We start from the raw sequence: 21,101 nt of genomic DNA on the forward strand, positions 1-21,101 counted from the left end.
TCACCAGCGATAGGGAGATGTTTACACCCCCCTCTCTCGTCGTTGGAGTACCAATAGGGAGATGTTTACACCCACCTACACCATTAATTTATCTTCATTTCTTTTTCCCTACGATACATTCAACACCGACATCAAACAGAGATCCAAACAACATTTCTCCAGGATTGGATTGAACGCATATTTTATCACTCTATTCCATTCTATCAATCTCTAACTAGATCTATTTACATATTTGTATGTTTAACAAATCATTTCCATAAACACTCACATGGATCTCATCTCGCGTCTAATAAGTTTTAGTGGCTTTCTTCGAATTTTAATCAGCAATAAGGCTAAATTCCAAACCGATGAACCTCCACTGAATCCCCTGGAACTCGCCACGAACCTACATTTATCCCTCCCTATTCTTCCTTAACTTACCGGAGATATGAGACATAAAATGAAACATTACTTCCATCTATCTTCTCTATCTAGCTCTCCCACTCTCTAATGCTTTCTATCTCACTCTCATTTTCAAGTTGGAGAGAAAAAGACACAAGACGTGACTTTCTCTCTCTTACGTGGCATATTAAACCGGTTGTAGTCGGTTAGGTGACTAAAAACATGTCAATACTCACTTTGTTCCCTTATAATGCAAGAAAAAGAACTTAAGGAGCCATTTAAACCATTTTGAGAAAGTTTGTTGGGTTAGAATGACATTAACCCTAATAAATAATATAAAATATTTGTATGTAAGACTATTTGGGTAATATATATATATATATATATATATATATATATATATATATATATATATATATATATATATATATAATTAAAAGAACAAAAACATAAAGAGGATATATTTATTAAAACAAATAATTTTGTAATAAAAACTAAAATAGAAAGAAATTTACAAAGGTGGGGATAAAACCGTGACAACCCCATTTTCACGGCCAGAAAAGACCGATTTGTTTATTTATTTTAAAAATCAAAGTATCCTTTTTAAAGAATAATATTGCAGAATTTGTTTCCCAGAAAACATGATAATGATATAATCAAAGCATTTCCGAAGAAATGCACTTTGTTTTTATTAAAACATTGGGATATATTCGTCAATACAGAAACATAAGCATAACGAAATATTACAAGTCTTACAGTAATGAAACCAGCGGCTTAATACTCCGTGAGTCTCTCAGCATAATGTATATTTCATACCGCTACCTCTGATACAATAAACTGAGTGGGTCAGGTTAGGAAACCTGGTGAGTACATAGGATTTTCAACGCACAATAATATAATTATTATGGTTAATCATTAAACAATTAACCCAATTTCACATCCTCGTTATCTTCTTTATTCTTAAGGATCTTCCCTAAGAATCATATATTCTTCATTTATTCATTCCTAAGGATTGTCCTAAGGAATAGGCACGAAGTCCATTGTTGCCAGGGTTTATCTAACAGACACTAAGTCCATAGCTGATGATGTTATCTATTAGGCACAACTGCCAATGTTATCTATTAGGCACAACTACCATTGTTATCTATTTAACACCAAGCCCATAGATACCAATGTTCATTTATAAGGCACTAAGTCCATAGCTGCTAGGGTGTTTAGAGTACATCTGGGGAACACATAGTTTAAAAACACCTACAGGTTGCAAGTCTGCTAGCTTTCCACTTGACCGTCTAGAATAATCCGTGGTTGTTATCTATATTCTACTAGATGATTAGATTTGTAACGCCCCGATTCTCAGGTATTCATTACGTAAGAATTATTGGATGAAGCCCTACTCGATGAGTCGGTCGAGTAGCGGCGGGGTGGGACCGCGTGTTAAGTGACCTACTCGACAAGTCCACTTTGGGACTCGGCGAGTAGGAGCTGGCAGATGAAACCCTAAATCTCGGGGTTTGCACCCCTATTTAAAGGAGCCTCATCCTCCTTTGGCCTCCTTGCAGTCTTTGAGAGCCCTTAAAACCCTAATACGTGTGTGTGTGCCATTGTGTGATGGAAGCTTGAAAAGAGGATTTTGGAGAGAGAAGGCTTAGAGGAGAAGGGTATTGGAGGAAGTGGAGTGTGGAAATCAGCTCTTATCTCAGTCATCATCTTCTGGAGGTAACCAAATTGCCTTTCTTCTTGTGAATCTCTTCCATTGTTGAGTTTTAGGGTTTTCGGTGAAGTATTAAGTTGAAAGGATGAGCTATGGGCTAGATATGAGGTTGTAACTTCAGATCTAGACCCTCCTTGGATGCTAGAATCATAAAGTTGTTGTATTGGTTGTGATTGAGGTCCCTCTTAGACTTGAAGCTTCATTAAGAACTTAAAATAGACATTTAGAGCCTTTATAGCCATGCATGCACGTAAAGTTTGCAACTTTACGTGATAAGTATGCCCTAGAAGCTTGGATCTGTGATTTGGGGCCGCTGCATGGCTCAAATCAAGTCTATATGGAAAAAGAACTGAATGGACTCGGCGAGTCGCAAGATGACTCGGCGAGTCATATAAAGATGGTCGTGGACTCGACGAGTTGGATGAACAACTCGGCGAGCCCGATGAAGATCACCATAAGACTCGACGAGCTGAAGAACAACTCGGCGAGTCAGATGAGTTTTCCCTAGATTATGTATGCGTGTGTATTTGTCGAGTTGCAAGGAGGGAACTCGACGTGTGACCTTAAGTTTGATTGAGGATCAAAGGAACTCGACGAGTCACTCCGATGACTCGGCGAGTTGGAATGTACTTTAGGGAACTCGGCGAATAGCCAAGGGTACTCGGCGAGTTAAGGTCAACATGGACTGTTGACCTTGATTGAGGACTTTGACTTTGACCAGGGGTTGACTAGTGGTTTATGGAGTACCTTGTAAGGTTAAGGACTTATGAGTATGATGTACTATGATGATAGGTGTTGGAACCTGGGTCAAGTGATCCGAGAGTTGGAGTTTACCTTACTTGTCGACATATGCGAGGTGAGTTATCCTCACTATATCGATAGGGTCTACGGCACCAAGGTCGGCCCTTTAGTTGTTATTGTTATGGTATGTTGCATGTGGTTATGATTTGTTAGTTCGGAATCGAGGTAGACAGTATGTTATGCTTTTATGATCCGTAGGGATTGGTGTGTTAGTGACCTGATAGGTCGGTACTCTAGTTACAGGAGAATTCTATGATTATGATCGGTGAGATAGATATGCTTGATATTTGTATATGCCAGTATATGATAGCTATGCGCACATGGTTACTTGCTTGTTGGTTGGGTTGAGGTGGTCCTGCTTTGTGCTGAAGGCCAACATACCATATGAGCGGTCCGGGAAGACTGTAGGCCCAAGTGGCGGACCAGTCATGCCGAAGGCTCGGGATAGATTTAGACAGACTGTAGGCCCGGTAGGGCGGTCCAGTCAGGCCGATGGCCTAGTATGCATGATGATTGATTGATTATTATTGATATGGTATTGTCAGTGTGGTATTGGTATTTTGGGGGTAGTTCACTAAGCCCTCGGGCTTACAATTTTCAGTTTATTGTTTCAGGTACTTCAGGAGTCCATGGAAAGGCGAAGGCGTGACTGTACCGCTCCTCATCCTTATGTTATGATTTTTGGGGCACTCTGATAGAAAATGATTTGAAAACATTTTGTAAACGATGCTTTACGGTTTTTATTTATGATTGAAAAAGTTTAAATTTGGCGTGAAATTTATGGATGTTATAGGATTAGCTTTAAAGTCAAGGCTTCTCGTCATCTTTCACCTTTCATCATCTATATCATCTTTCTTCTCTCATCATCCATATCATCTTTCATCTACCCATCTTTACCCAATATATTTATAGGTATAAAAATACATACACAATTTAAATCAAGTAAAACATGTATAAATCGTTCATCTAGCATAGATATCAGGAACACATATAATAAGCACATATAACATGTATTAATATTAAATACTTCATATCTATGTGTAAGATGAAAGTAACTATGCACTCACTTGTTAAAGTGACGACTTGAAATTCGGGAAGTGCTACGCTTCTAGCAACTGTCTTTTCCTTTGAAGTAACCTAGTGTCATTATCACTAAGTTTTAGTCTAATATTTATTGCGACTAATTATTAGTCTAGATTCGTCATTAACTCAAAATCTACTTCAAGATCTATCAAGTAAGGAACAACTAGGTAGGATCACATCGGAGGTAGGGTCTGTTTGGTATACGAAGTATACTATTTGGAAATCCCACTTTAAACACCTCACTAAATCCAACATAAACATCATCCCCATAAATAGATCAATAAGTATAACGACTTGGAATAATTGATAAATCTTTTTTGTAGGTTCATAATAACAATAATGAACTTAAACATAAGTTATACTTAAAGTACGGTAAGCATAACTCAACTTATAGGTGGTTTAGCGAGAAACCGAGCTCTGCATGGGCAGAACTTCTAAGACGAAGGCTCTACTTCTTGAGGCTTTCTGGCGCTCCGAGGCTTCGCTACTAACACCTTGGAAGTGCTAGAGAAAAGCCTTGAGGCTTTAGGGGGGGGGGGGTAGGAGATAATTGGTTGAAGAGGTGTGAAGAATTGAGTAAAAATCGCCATCTATTTATAGGCTGCAACAACCGAGTATGCGGGGCGTACGCAAAAGGTACGATGGGTGTACTCAGGCCACGTTTTGCAATTTGGTGGCAAGCCGTGGGAAGAAGGTGTGGTCTAGATCATGTCATGTGTCACTCTGAGGTTAATCTGAAAATTAATCATCTTCTAAAATCTGTAACTTTCGCATACGGGCTTCGTTTTTGACGTTCTTTAGATCCACGCGTAGGTATCAACATGATCTATAATTTTCGTTAGACTCCATCGGCTAATTTTGACTTTATTTTTAAGTTTTACTGTATATTTTAACAAGCTTAGATAGTTAAAGTCTGTTAAAAATTCATAACTCTGTCATCCGACGTCCGTTTTTTACTGTCTTTATATCGTCGAGCTCCTATTAACGATATATTCAATTCTTGTTAAGGTTGTGCTGGCTAAAAATTGATCGATCTAAAATTCGATTTCCAAGCTGTATACTGCTAGGCTGGAGCTTAAAAAAATCGTAACTTCCTCAAATGAAGTCAGATTTGGATGTTATTTATATGCATGCTCTCGGTTTAACATCTACTACAACTTTTGTTTAGATTTCTAAGGCTAAAAAGTATTTTGTCAAAAAAAAATACTTTTTACGATACGTGAAGCCGTGCCAATTTATCGCGAAAATTCAACGGGTCATAACTTCTTCGTTAATAGTCGGATTTTAGTGTTCCTTATGTGTACGGAATCCTTGTGATATATATACTATAAATTTGGTTAAGATTATTTATTCTAACTAATATTCTATCAAAAAGTCATTTTGAACGCTTATTATCTCTAAATTGACTAGCCTGAATCTGCAGGCACTACAAAAACTTTCATTTTAAAACATTAAACATATGCTATTTTACGATAACAGTCTTAGAGAACAAACAAGCGATTTGTAACATCCAAATTTTCAGGTATAAGTCTTTGACCTTGCAACTTTGTGGTTTTGGAATTTCCTCGACGCCATGGCATGGTTAGACCGTTGCCACAAGATGGTGATCATTTAAACACCATGAAATGGTGAGATATATGCCACGGTGTAGGGGCGGATGACACACAAAACCCTAGATCTCGGGCTCTAAGCCCTATTAAAAGGATGTTATGGTCAGGGTTTCGTCCAACCTCACCCTCCATCCTCCAGAATAAGAAACCATTATCCTTATGTGCCTTGTGTGTGTGTGTGTGTGTTTCTTGGTGTTTTGAAGCTTAGAGAGGCCATTGAAGAAGAAGTGGTGTTTTGGTGAACCCACGAGCATCTAGCTACATAACTCGGCCTCTTGATCCTTCTCTAGACTTTTGTAAGTCTTCTAAGCTCAACTTTATGGTTGTTCTTTGTAAATATTAAGATAATGAGCTTATTTCTCCGTGGTGTATTCTTATGAGTGGTTGGTGTTGATAAAGTTTGCAACTTTATCATTCCTTGAGGTCCCAAGAGCTACATATGTCCTAAATCTGAATTGATTAACTTGTTTGATGCCATGCATGAGGTCTTGATCCCATTTTACCTAAGTTTGAAGGAGCACATGCATTGGACATGCGTGTCCATAAAGTTACGATTTTTATGATACCTTGTGATACAATGAAGCCTTCTGGAAAGTATAAAGGAATGACTCAAGGGATTAAGCTCTTAAGAAGGAAATGTAGATTCTGATCGAAAACCACGACATGGACAATGAGTGCCCATGGCATGGTGGCACACTGGAACGTGTCTGTTTTGTTCGGACGTGACCACGACGTGGCTTGATGAGTGCTACGACATAGTGGAGGGTTTTCTGCGACTGTTTTGTCGTCTGAATGTCACGGCGTGGTTAGGGGTTAGCCACAACATGGTGGCTGACTGTTGACCTTTGATCGTTGACTTTGACCGTTGACTTTTGACTAGGTTGACTTTTAGTCAAAATGCTAGTTTTGGTTGGTAGATCGAGGCTTGACTTTCTGTGATTCATTAGGTGGTGTGCTATACTAACTTCCTGTTTTTGTGAGTTGTGATTTAGTCTACTCTGATTAGCGTTGAGTCTTCTCATTATGCTATGTAGGACATTATGTGTCGTTTGTGCTTGTTTTCTTTGTGACTCTTGTTGTTATGTTTGCATGAAAGACCATGGGGCGATCCCATGGAAGTTGTAGGGGTGTTGCAAGACTACAAAGTATCCCATAGCATTCACTTGGGTTGAAATAGACTCGTTGGCTAAAATAGGTCATTGCAGAAATGGTTGTAAGTCTATGTAGCCCATAACATGTCACTTCGGATGAAATAGGCCTGTTGGCTTGGGTTATATATGGTATGTGGTATTTTGGGGAACTCACTAAGCTTTATGCTTACGATTTCAGTTTAAATGTTTCAGGTACTTCCAGTAGTAAGGGAAATGAGTCAGTCTAATTGTGTCGCATCCACTAATGATTTCCGCACTATGAGATTTTGGGATTACTTTGATTTTTTATGAAAAAAAATACTTATGTTTTTGATTACTTGACTTGTGAAGTTTATGGAATGGTTTTGTTTACTTTAAAAATTGATTTTTTTCCTTGGTATTTTTGGGATGTTTCAAGTTGGTATCATAGTCTTGGTTTGAGGGATTCGGGCATACTCGATAGTGTGTCTAGACTCAAAATGAGGATATATAAAATCTTTTACAAGAAAACGATTTTCTAAAAATGTTTTGTAAAGAAAAAGGGGTGTGATGCATGCAATCAACCAAACCCAAGCAAATAATGCCCATACATGAATGTTATGTTTTTGCATGATATGATATAGGTTGCATGCTAGTGTTAGGCTAAGGATCTGCTTAGGGTTGCATGCTAGAATACCTATTTAGAAGAGATGCATGCTACACATGTTATGTGTTGATAGAGAAATGCTTTAGGATTTGTGTTGCTGCTAGTAAATAATTTGATGAATGCATTAGGGTGGTATGTAATTAAGACTAGATATCCTTAGAATGTTTGGTTCAGCTTTATTGTATGTTATTGTTTGATGAAGGCCTTAGGGCAGAGACATATATTCGAACGTCTATTTTATTTTGATTATGTACAACCTGCATTCGTGAGATGATTTATCGGCGTCAGCAAAGATCTTTCAGCATGTATGGGAAGTGGAATCCTAGGAAGTTTATTAGTACATAGGGTTTTGGGACCAATTTTGCAATGAATTTCACACTAAGGGCTGAAAGGGAAAAATACCTGAATAATGAGTGTTACAATATGTTTTTTACCTTTATATTTTCCTTTCATGATGGTGATGACCATCATCTATGAGGTTTTGGTTTTGGTTCTGGTTTTGGTCCAGGCTCTAGAGTTGGATCAAGTGATGCAAAGTTACACGAGTTTATTGCAACAGAGATTTCGCGAGTAATATTAGAGGAGACACATGTCATGTTCGGTACAATCAAGGAGGGGATAATAGAGTTGATGGATGAGTGCATGCGGTCCCTTCGTGTGGAGTTAGTCGTTAGTCAGTTTGGGCACACACTCTCATTTTCTGAGATTTTCGTGCTTGTGAGGCTCTTGAGTTCTTCAGGAAGAAGGACCCCATTTCCAACATGTACTGGGGTGCATATACTGAGTGTTCCTTTCACACTAGCTTCTACCCTGAGGGGTCGAAGACCATATTTGCTACATGTTTGTTGAGATATGGAGTTCGCGATTGGTAAGAGGAGGAGGGTCGTGGTCTGGGAGCCGAGGCCAATGAGGCTATGAATTTAGCATATTTTGTTACCAAATTCAGATCAAATTTCGTACCTGTTATCGAGGTGCGAAAGCTGGCTAGGGAATTTTAGGATCTTTATCAGACAACAGTGACCGTGGCAGAGATCACCACCAAGATTATGGATTTGTTTGTACCGTGGTACATTGCAGATGAGGAAATGAAAAAGGTTAGGTACTGCAACATGTTGAAGGATGACATCAAGGAGTTTGTCAGTATCTCGAGTTTCTAGATATTAGAGAAGATGACTGATAAAGTCCTAGAGCAGGAGATTGAGTTGGAGCTTCAAAAGAAGCAAAAGCCAACACAGGTTCAAACAATAGTGGTTCCAACAAAGAAGTCTAGGAATTCTGATGTTCGATCTAGATACCAATAGGGTTGGGGACAAATCTGGCATGTATGGCAGGTCGAACGAGGGAGATTGTCGTGCAAGTAATTTTGGTGCGGCCAAATAGGGCATATCAACAAGGATTACACTCGTGGAGCATTGATATGCTTCCACTGCAATCAGGTCATGCTTCTTCAAATCTTCCACCTCTGCATCCAATGACTCTCCCAACATCGTGTTTTCCTCAAGTTGAAAGATACAAAACTACTCAAGACCTATTGGCATGTAGGCATCAAGATGGAAATTCTATGTGTGTGCATGTTCTACAAATGAATTCGTACAATGAAAAGTTGGATAAAATGGGTGTCATTTTACCAAGAGAGAAATCCATTGATTTGGTTCTTTCCTCGCTTCCTAAATCATATGGTCAGTTTTTTGAAAACTTTCATATGAGGAATCTCGATGTAACCGTAATTGATCTAACCTAAATGTTGATTGTTGTTGAAGCAGAAATGCTTAAGAGCACATCTAAAGCATAAATGCTTATTAGGTCTAATTCCAAGGTTTCCATGGACATTGACAATGGTGACAATGGTGCTCCAGAAAAGATTTCTCTTCCCAACGGAAAGAGGTTGACCAAGGTCAAACAGTTTGATCGTATGGTAAAGAGAAAGGCTATTTCTGGGATAGTTCCATGTGTTAACCCCAAAGAGTCCATATGTTTCTATTTCCAATTAAAGGGACATTGGTCATGAAGCTGCCCAAAGTACCTGAAAGATCTCAAAGATAGTAAAGTCAAGTTTTCTGACTCTACTTCAGGTACATCCATTATCTAACTCTATTGTTTTAACAAGTTCCTATTCATAAACTCTTAATACATGATATGATAATCACATTTTGATGTTATTGCAGGATCTAAGAGAAAGAAGGAAGCTTAAGCAGAGTGAGCTAAATCTGATCATGAGAAATGGATTTTAGTCACATGGTTCAAAGACCAGAATTTGGAGCTACTACTAAGGAGTTAAGATAATTTAAAACATTGCTATTACTGTTAGGAGATGTCTAGAAACATAGTTTTTCATTTTATGCATTGTAAGGACAAGTTCCAATTTTTCATTTACTTTTAATAAAAGTGAAATTTTGGTTTATCTGGTTGCCTCATTTTATTTATATTTCCTTGCAATGGCATTTATGAAAGTGTTGATAACATTTCTAATATTAGCAATATTAATTGTGGATTTGATTTTTATGATATCGCTTGTGGTATTGTCATAATTGACCAAGTGAAAAGAAATCTCATCACCAACTGGACAGATACCTGGTGTTGTACAAGTCGTATTGTATAGTATATGAGAATCATGTTCATTGGAAAATTATGACTAATTCATTAATCACATGTTTATGTGAGTTAAATGAAGGACTAATGGATCAACTACATATTGATATGGACTTTTCAGATCCACCACAAAGGACAAAAACTTTATTCTTCATAATTTACTGATGTTTCAGTAAATATGGTTGTGTTTATAAGATTAAGCATAATTCTAATAATTTGAAAAATTCTAAGAGTAGTAGAACGAATAAGAAGAATCTATTAGGTAGAAAGATAAAAGTTTCTCCAATCTGAAAGGAAAGGAGAGTACTTTAGTATCATGTTTTATGATCATCTTAATGATTGTGGAGCTATACCAAAATTGATCCTCGAATAACATCTTTGTGCAATTGTACGACTAAGAAGAAGAATCGAACATTGTTGGAAATGGGTCGATCATAGATGAATCATACTTTGTTCCAACCAAGTTTTAGAGTCATAATCTAGTAACTATAAATCGTATCTTAAAACTTTTTTTTTTTAAACTAAGAAGGTTGAAAACACCTCAAAATATGTGGAGTAAAAATTATTTTCTTACCCTAGAAGATATCGAATTAGAGTTGTGATGTTTTCGTTAATCGAGAAACAAAGGATAAACTAAGCCATATTCTATGAAGTGTTTTCTTGTCGGCAACCCATACACACTTTTTGAATATTTGTTTTAGATCTTCAAGGAATGTTCCTTAAGATAAAACTCATATGTTAAGAAGTCAGTGGGAGTTGTATTGATCTTGAGAGTATCAAGAATCAACCAAAAATAAACCTTTAGTTATCATTGGCACGCGACCTGAGGTTAATAACCTATCGTGTTTGGTTGACACATTCTTATTTCTGTGTACTTCTAGTTGAGTTGGATATGCTTATGAGTTCAATGTTTTTCATTTAATTGCAAAAGCAAAACACGTTGGTCAGTGAAAGTACATTGATCAATATGCGTGATCTGCTAACAACATGGAAACATTGGTAGGCCCTTGAGCTACCAGAGGAGAAAGAAATTTAGAATTACGAAGTTCAGTCCATGAAGGAAAGCTAAATTTGAATTTGGTTTTGTCTTAAACCTTATATTATGATTGTAGGTTGCAAATGATAAATAGACATGGATGGGAACGTATGCACCTTGAAATCTATGTGGTAAATATTTGCTCTAATTCATGAAAAATCACTTTTGTTAGTGGATTTTAAAGATCCGATAAAGATCAACATAGATATTGGTTGTGTTAATTGCATTCTTAAATTCATAATATGATTACATCATCCTTCTTCATATTTCGAATTGTAAGGAATGACAAGGAGTTGTTTAAACGTTCATAACATATATCTACAAGTTTTGAAAGGGTTTAAACACACACATATGTTATCCAATAAGGTGTATAAGCTTAAGAAGTCTAGTTGGAGACTTATCGAAGCATCACATAATGAAAATCTGTACTTTGGTAAGAAAGTCAAGAGTATTGATTTCTAGAAGTCCATTTGATTTTTGGGTACATGTCAAAGCTAGTGGGAATTGCATGTTGACAATACTGTTTGTAGAGAACAATGTTTCCAAATTTGCAAATTGCATAATTTGGGAATTGTTTCGCTGTAGTAGACTTTAAGGAGAGGGCACTCATACTTTTTTGAATCTAAAGGTTTAGGTCGTATAGTTTAATAGAACTTAGTTATAGGCATATATGAATATAATGTTGAAATGGTTCAACATATTCCATATATGAAACTATTATAGCAAGAGATTGAACATATATCAAATATAATGAATCGAGTCCAATATGCTTCGGATATAGAATCAATTACATATGTTATAATATTCACGTATTCTGATTTTTCCAAATGCCTTGAGCATTGAGAGGAAATGGATTTGTGTGACTAGAGTTGTTAAACAATTGTCAAAAACATTCTGAGGTTTACTGAAGATTGGTTGCTTATGGACGGTTAGAAGTACGGTTTTAATTTGGATGGACCATAGTGACATGATTATGGGTTGAGATGATTCTTAATCAGAATTGTTTGTCATATGGAAATATGGAAATGTTTCCATAATGGGAGATACTTGAAAATTCTACATGTGAGTTGGAAACTTTATTGCAAGAGAAGTGTTCAAAGAGTGTACCTTGAACTCGAACCTGCATTATTGTAACACCCCAAATTATGAAGGTAAAAATTTTATTTTTAAAACAAACAAAACACCCATTTATCATTTACTAAAACACTTAAAGGTATTTTATAATAAAAACAGTTATCAAAGTACAATCCCAAAATCTCAAGGTTGCGGAAAATATGGGTGTATGCGCTGCAATCAAGCCGAGCCCTTCCCTTTCGAACCGGAAGTACGTGAAACCATAAACAACAATTGTAAGCATAAATCTTAGTGAGTTCCCCAAATACCACATACCATACATAACATATGAGTCATACTTATCAAACATGTAATAGGAGGTACTATGTGCCAACCATAGTCTTTCCATTATGCCATGAGCCGTATCATGGTCTTTCATTGCCAAGCGGGGGACCAAAACCCTAGGTCTTACAGAAAAGTGCTAGGAGCCACCTCATGGTGTTCCATGAAAGCATCATAAAGAGAACTAGAATACAATCTATAACTAGTTATCTACTTAACTGCCAGAGTCCAAACTCTGGTCTAGCATATAGATTTTCCAGGAGCCACCTCCTAGCCTATCATACAAATGCCAAGGGCCACCCATGGTCTTCTTATAATACATAAACCAATAGGTCGACATTGCTGCCTTCGACCCAATAGTACAATGAGGAGACTCACCTCAGACAACTGAAACCCACAGACAAAAATCTAACTGCAGATCCGCCAAAATCTGCATGCTATCAAATACCAAAATGACAACCCATCAATAACTAGATCATGACTCACACTAAGAGTCCAAAGCGGGGTAAAATATCTATTTACCCTTCCTCTAACTTGGCCCAATCTAGATGACCCAAAAGCCTAAAATCTAACACAAGCACTCAAGGCCCAAATATGGCCCAATTTTCCAAATTGGGCCCAATCCCTTTCATGGGCCTTCCCCTAAGAGAGTCTAATAAAGTCTCAATAGCTAAACCATAAAATCCAGATAGCCCAACATGGCCCAAGACAACCAAGCCCATCCTAGCCCAAAGCTGAAGCCCAAAACAAAGAAACCCAAGCCTGATGAGTACGTGAGGCGTACTCAGCCTGGACGCTCAACGTACAGCATGAAAGGCTTGTACGCGCATCATACAAACTTATACACCTAGCGTACTCACAAATCATGGCCAACTTTTCCAATTCATCTCCTAATCCATTAAGAATTTAATCCAAACTCAGATATGACTTCCCTAAGGTGGTTAATCACATAAAGTTGCCAAATTTATGTGCATGAATGGCTTAATGGTGCTCTAGAGCTCAAATGAGATTAATAAATGACTTAATACTCGCATGAGACCAAAACCACCATAAAGTTTGCACCTTTATGCACAAGGAACCCTTAACATGTACATATCTATAAGGCTAAGCTCCAAAAACGTCCTTAATTCCAAATCACCAACCAAAAGGACCAAAATGACCAAAAACATGCCAAGGAGAAGATTTAAGAAATGAATTGGCACGGTTTGAACTTTATACCTCACAAGACACCAAAAGAGGATGATAAAGCAGGATCTCAAAGCCCTCCTCTAAAGAACAAGTCTTCAAGCTGCTTCTTCTTCTTCTTCTTCTTCTTCTTTTTATAAATACACAAAACCTTCCACAAAAACTTCACAAGAGTTCAAGATCACCAAACATGGGCTATGGAACGGATGAGGGTTTTTAGGATATGGAGGTTGGCTAGGAAATGATCAAAAGAGGCTAACATATGGCTTATATAGGGTACAACTTGAAAAATTAGGGTTTTCTTACCTCCCCCTCGTACGCCCAGCGTACGAGTCTACAGACCCGCGGCCAACATCCACTAGTACGCTAGGCGTTCATAAGAGGTATGCCCCGTGTACTAGCTTCTTAGCTAGTAAGCCAAGCGTAAGCTGTTGTACGTCCCGCGTACTAGTTACAAGGGCCAAAACACAATTCTTTCAATTCCGAAGGGCAACAAGGAACATCTCCATTTCCAAGCATTACAACCATCATGGAATTATTTCTAGTCACAAAGTTCCAATGGGACATTCTGTAATATTGGTGGCTCAGTCTGTGTGACTTTGAAGCCTCGACATCACAGAAGATCAATGCATGTAAGATTGGAATTCCAATACATTTTAGACAGTGATAAGAATTTAGAATTGTGAAATGAGCATCTTTGTAATAATGTCCATTCGATCTGTTCACCAAGGAAGGACCATAGAGAGACATAGTATGCATGTTTAGAACATGACATGACTGATGTTATTTAATTCAAATTTTTAGTTGATTACTCGAAGTATCATATAATGAAGAAAGTCTTAATTATTATGGTGATGAAATAATAAGAGTTTTATTTATATTCAAAAAGTTTTGAGACCATAGTTAATTAGTTTATTATTGTATTTCATTTTGCATGTTTTACTTCCCGAATAATTTGATTATTCAAACTCCACAGTCGTTCGTACTTGTGGAAGTAAGTTGTGAATTAAGACTGTCATGAATTGAATTGTAGATTGTCAGAAGAGTTTTAGACATAGCAATGGTATTTCTACAATGTTCATGAGTACCTAGAAATGGAGATTTAAGTATTGGATAAACCCACGCTCAGAGAATTACTTCATGAAATATATCACGAGTAATTCTGAGACGATAATATCTTATAATCTTAAAATGAAGATATATGAGTTGTAGTTTACAAGTCGGTTGTGCATTGATAATACGTAAACACATCAGTAACTTGATGTTATAAAATGTATTGCCATGCGTGATTTGATGAGTAAATGGTGCAAGCATATAAGTTAAAGTTTGCGTGATTTGATGAGTAAATGGTGCAAGCCTATAAGTTAAAGTTTATTCATTCATTTTGCCCTAACAGAAAAAGCAATATCTTTGGGCCCTCTGTGATTTGGTATTGACTTATAGTGTCGAGCCCGGTCATGACTAAATTGATGCGTTCAATTAGAAATTTTGTGTCATTACAAACAAGAAATTAGGAAATAAAGTATTGGACAATGAGATTGATTCTATTCTATGTCTCGTGTTCAAATGATGTAACACCCGGAATCTTGAGGAATAATTGTTAGGAATAAATACCCTTTTTAGGATTGGACACAACGTTTTGTAGCGAGTTATATTATAAATACGGGACTGTGACCTGAATATGTGGCTTCGTTCCTTAAGGGAGAAGGGTTTAGACTCTTTTTTGATATGGGTAAGGTAGGTTATGTGATAAAAGAGTTCGGGTTGTACTTTAGAGCCCAAGGGTATCGGTACAGGCGTTGGTTCACACATTTCATGAATTTTGGATTTAAGTTCATTTGGTTTTCAGGCCAAATAAATTTTATAGAAGTGTAGGGCTTCTCGTTACATTTCCGTGGATATAAAGAACGTCGAAAACGGATAAAAGATGAAAAATTTATGACCATTTGAAGTTAGAAGGGTTTTGGGCCAAACCGGGTAAACATGGCGTACCAGGTGGGAACACATGACGTTCAAAAGGAAAATGGACGCGGGCCAACTTGGGAACGTTGGGCGTTACCTAAGGGGACACAGGGCATTCGCAGGGCTATTTCAAAAACACGTTTTAGGGTTTGGCCTCTTTATAAGCATCATTATGGACCCAAACCTCTCCCATTCTCCAACATCCATCCTCTCTAACCCTAAGAATGAAACCCTAGCCCCCATTTTAGTTATTCTTGAGCTTCAAAGTGATTTATGTGTGTTTTGGTGCTTGAGGAGGAAGAAGGAACTTCTTGAAGAGTCATTGCTTGACTTGGAGCTTTTGGATCCAGGCTTTGTTCAACTTGATCTAACTTCTGGAGGTATAAAGTCTCAACCTTGACAAATCTTTCATGTATATCTATCTAGGTGGCACTTTGTTATGATTTTGCTCCCTTTGTGGTGGTTCTTGTGAGTAGAAGTTACTCCGGAACCTTTAAGCTTCATATTTGGCCCTTGTTGGGGTTATGGAGTCATAAAGTTTGGATCTTGATGAGTATAAACCTTCCATGCATGATTTAGTAGTCATTTGATGAATTTTGGGACTTAGGGTTTTGATTTGGGACCCATTGAGTTATGCTAAGTCATAAAGTTGGAAACTTTATGACTAAAGAAGTCCCTTGAAATCAGATCTGTGGTTTGGACTTCTGGACTTAAGCATTAAGAGCTTAAAAAGGATTTTGGCTTAATGGATGAGTACGTTGGGCGAACAAGTCTGTATACGCAGCGTACAAGCCAAATAGCATGTAAACTTAGCGTACAGCTGAGTACGCCCCGCGTACTCAGTCAGGTGGGATTTTGCTTATTGGGCTTCGAGTTTGGTCTTTCTTTTGGGATTGGGTTTTTGAGTTCTTAATGGGCCACTTACAAATGTTTTGGACTAGGAAAAATGGTTCGGCTTAAGGGAAGGCTCATGTAAGGGGTTGGGCCCAATTTGGAAAATTTGGCTATATTTGGGCCTTGGTTGATTAATTGGCTTTTGGGCCTTTCAAATTCTGAGTTTGGGTCTTAATCTTAGACCAAGATAGGTTAGGGGTAAAATGGTCTTTTTACCCAGAGTATGGATTTATGGTTATGGATTGGGACACAAATGTTAATTAGGTGTTGTTTTGATATTGACAGTTCGGGGATCTGTCAGCCAACAGTTAGGGATCTTCTGTGTGATTCGGCAGTGTGAGGCGAGTCTCCTCATTGGGTTTAGCGGGTCGAAGGCACCAATGTCGGACCATGGTTTTTTTGTTTGAATGCTAATTGTATGCGTAACTCTTGCATGCTTTATGAGATGGTATGCTTACCGGGCAAGGCCTGATGCCAAGTGGGGCCTGATAAGTATATTGTATGCTAGTTATTAGTATCTGTTTAATGCTTACTGGGCGAGGCCCGATGCCAGGCGGGGCTTGATGAATGTATGGTATGCTATAGTCTTTGTGATTATTGCATGGGATAGTAAGGTTATATGTTTATATGATTATATAGTTATATGATTATGTGTGTATCGGGCGAGGCCCAATGTCAGGAGGGGCCTGGTGATTGACAGATCTGTAATCCGAGTGGAGCTTGATGCTAGGCGGGGGCCGAGGCTGAGTGGGACTCGAGACCGGGCGAGGCCCGATGGAGGGCGGGGGCCCAGTATTTGATTTATGTATATGTTGTATGAGGTATCTTGGGGAACTCACTAACCTTTGTGCTTACAGTTTTCAGTTTATGTTTCAGTTACTTCGGTTTTCAAATGGAAGAGCTCGAGATGATTGCAGAGCACACCCTACATGTTTCCGCATTCTATGATTTACTCTGATTTGATGATGTTTTGATAAATATTTATGGCCTTGGGTTTATGGAAACAATATGTATTTACGAATTATTAATCCAAAAACGAATTTTTTTTGTCATTATGTATTGGACATTTCAAATGATATTTTACAGATTGGAGGATTATATGATCACTTATCTTAGGACACGTAACTGACTGGGTGAGAGTTCGACAACGGCTTTTTGAAGCTACAATTCGTTGATCGATTCAGAAGTTATACTGACAATTATAGTTGTAGACTTATCCGAGTGGGAGACTGTTAGATTATGTGTCTAAGCCCTTAACTAAAATTGCTATGTACTTGAACTGATAGTAGCACAATCCTTTTGGGTTGCCTTCAAACCTAGCAATTAGACAAGATAATTTTAGAGAGAGTGATTAATTTATTATGTGAATAATAAATCAAATAAATGGTTTATTAATGTGTTATTAAAATAATATATTAATTAGAAATCATATTATTTAATTAATAATTAATCAAAAATTAATTGGAATTAATTGGATTAACTAAAAATACAGAGACTGTTTTGTTATTTATTAATAGTTGAGAAAGGAAGGCTCTAGAACCTCATGAAATGAAGTGGACGAAAATCTCTAGGGAATCCCTAAGAGATTTTGTCCAAGGCCCCTTGGACAAGGGGTTTTGGGTTGTTTGGTCACCAAGCAAATCTAAGACATATCCTTTTTACTCTAGATTGGGTGTGATTCCATTAGAGACACAACACTTGTGGTGCTTGCTTCCAAGATATCAACAAATGTGATTTTAGTTGTTTTGCTATAACAACTAAAAGGTATGTAATCCTAAAACATTCTCTTCTAAATTTCGAGAAATATCCTAGGGTTTCCAGGTTTCTTTTTGATGCTCTTAGTTAGAGGTTCAATAGAGAAAACATAGATCCTATTTAGGTTGTATGCAAACTTAAGGTTTTAATTTTGTTTGTTTACCTAAATCCCATCACAAATAATGAAGAAGAAATTATGATCTTGTGTGTACCAGTGTAAAAACGAGAATGACCAATTAACAGGGAACTAATCTCTTGTCTGAAAACTGCCAAATTAGTAGTTACAAGAAATAACTCTGTCTGAAAACCGACATAAAACTGTCACTAAACTCCTTTAAATTCGGGTCTAGAACTAGGGTAAAAAAATGGGTCAATTTTCTTAAATTCAAATTTCAACCTCAGGGGCTCTGCCCCTTGGACCCCACCAGGGGTATCCACTCCTTGGACCTCGTTACCTGGGGCAGCGCCCCCCGGACCCTTCTTGGTTCAGGGGCTTTGCCCCTTAATGACAATTTACTTTGAATATTGAATAAACTCAAAATGTACGCATTTCACACCATCCTTACTTGTTCAATATATATCAAAATTGCATTGTTCAATAGATTAATCTATTACATTTAAATAAAATTAATGATACAAATCACCAACACCATAGAAACATGGATAAAATGATGCATCAATCTTAACACAAAAGAACGAAAAAACCATTGATCATTGTTGCTTCGCTAAATTTGTGAATTCCAAACTCCATCAATCACCATCGTTAATCCTTCCATTGAGTGTGAATAGGATCAACGATAAAAACCATAAATAATAATTGGAATCACAATTGTTAATATTCATCCTCGTCCATGACTGGAAAAAACTAATGGCTAGCTATTGCCGTTATCACAAGTGAGAAAACATATGCAACTTTTGTTAATGTAATTGTTAAATCATCGATCGAGTTGCAAAAGCATAAGGTTCCATATTTGGGTAATGGGTTTAAACGATTTCAAGTTGACATGAAAAGATTGTTGTACACTTGTACGGATCGTAATGGATATGATCCAAAAAAAATGTCTAACTTTTTTGTTTCTTTATTGATATTATCTTATATATGATCATGAAAAAATGTATTAGTATAAGGTAATCTTCTTTAGAGAGTAAAATGAGTAGGAAATTAGAAGGCTGTATACATTGGAAATACACTTTGAACAATGTTGGACTCCTTTCGGCTCGTTTTTCTTTGGGCTAAATTCTTTTAATTTTACATCTAATCTATTAGAGATAACAAATGATATAAAATAATTACTAACCAATCTATAAGCAAATAGTTAAAAGTTGTCATATCTACATCAAATTTTTTGTGAGAATTGAAGATAATCTTCTACGAAGAACTATTTAGAGAAAGAATAATTGGTTAACATTACTTCCGGCCTCGTTTTAGAACTGTTCGGTCTCGGGTTTTTTCGGACCGGTCCGAGACCGGTATTTTTTGTTCATAGACATGACCTAAGCTAGACGACTATCACTTGGATCTAAAATTGGGCTAACTGTGAAAATTAGAGCTGGACACTCAAAAGAGTCTCGGGCCGAAGCCCACTTCATGATCAAGAAATACGTGTTTCACGTTAGAATTAAATAATCATTTGAAAAATTGGAAATACATCTTTTTATATTTACATATAAAACCCAGCTTTCTTTAGCTCTTAGATAAGTTGTAGCAAACAGTATAAAATTGAAAATTCTTAGAAATTCCAAACACTCGATGGACATCATTTTAAAGTTCCTTAAAAAGAACACTACGCAAGAATGATAAGGAGTTTTTCACAAATGGTTTTTTAAAAAGATTTGGAAAAATGTTTATACGATCTATGTTTAAATCTTCTTTATTAGAGAGAATCTTTCAGAAAGTCAGTAAAGGTGATCAATCTTGGAGTGACATATATATTATATATATAATAGCAAAAGAAGCCAAACGCATCTCGTCGATGCTGGAGCTTGCTGCCATGGAATCAAGGGACAGGTCAAAAGCTGGTACAGTTTCACAAAAACCCACACATATACATATGTATGTGTCAGACTAAACATACGTATACATAGTTACATACATATACATATATGAATCTGCTCATGTTCACTTCTTAATTGATGCATAAGTGCTTGCTTGCTACACATCACCAGATATAATATGAGATCTACAAGCCTCCTCTCTTTGCTGTTCCTCATCCTCATCTTATCTCATGTGAATCTTAATGCCAAACCGGACAAGGGATCTATGAACTCTGTCCATTTGGTTAGATCATCGTCACCACCACCATCATCATAAACATCTCTCTTTATATATAGCATACATACAAACATATATATTAACATGCTTTGTGTTGTATTAATCAGATTAATGAGGAGTCATGTGGGAAGACGATGAAGGGTCATCAGCAAGGCAGTGAAAATAAGTCAGACAAGGGCGGTTTTGAGGATGAGGACTACATCTATACTCAATCAGTCCCTTAGATTGATCATAGGCAGCCAATGCAAATTACCTTCCCATTATCTATCTCTTAGACTTATTTTGAACCATGATCTTATGAATGATTGTAACTATATGTTGTAGATTCATGAATTTAAAAAGTTCTATGTAACAAATCTTTTTTGAGCATGCACAAATTATACTGATAAATGTTAAATTTGAGGTATTGAAGATTGGGTTTAAAATGTACTAGCTACTTGATGATCGCAACCGGAGGCATGATGGGGGAGAACATATTCATTTCCCCTGCTAGTGCCTGTAGTCGAGCCTAGGACGGGATAGCTAGCACGTAGATGTGTTCGTTCCCTTGTAAATTTTGTAATTAGGCTAAAGGGAGCGGCGTAATGTATGTTGCATTGTTGCGTCATTATTTTGCATGTCACATCAGCTTTGTCACACTACATGTTCAAT

At 37.1% G+C, this 21,101-nt stretch overlaps 1 long non-coding RNA gene across 1 annotated transcript; it reads left to right on the forward strand.

Annotated features, from left to right (window-relative positions):
* Positions 1 to 20,204: 20,204 nt before the first annotated feature.
* LOC111918875 (uncharacterized) lies at positions 20,205 to 20,819 on the forward strand. Its single transcript, XR_002859363.2, has 2 exons — positions 20,205 to 20,456; positions 20,558 to 20,819. It is a non-coding gene; the product is annotated as an uncharacterized LOC111918875 (long non-coding RNA).
* The last annotated feature ends 282 nt before the right edge of the window (positions 20,820 to 21,101 follow it).

Source organism: Lactuca sativa, chromosome 2 (genome assembly GCF_002870075.4).
Source record: "Lactuca sativa cultivar Salinas chromosome 2, Lsat_Salinas_v11, whole genome shotgun sequence".
Lineage (NCBI taxonomy): Eukaryota > Viridiplantae > Streptophyta > Magnoliopsida > Asterales > Asteraceae > Lactuca > Lactuca sativa.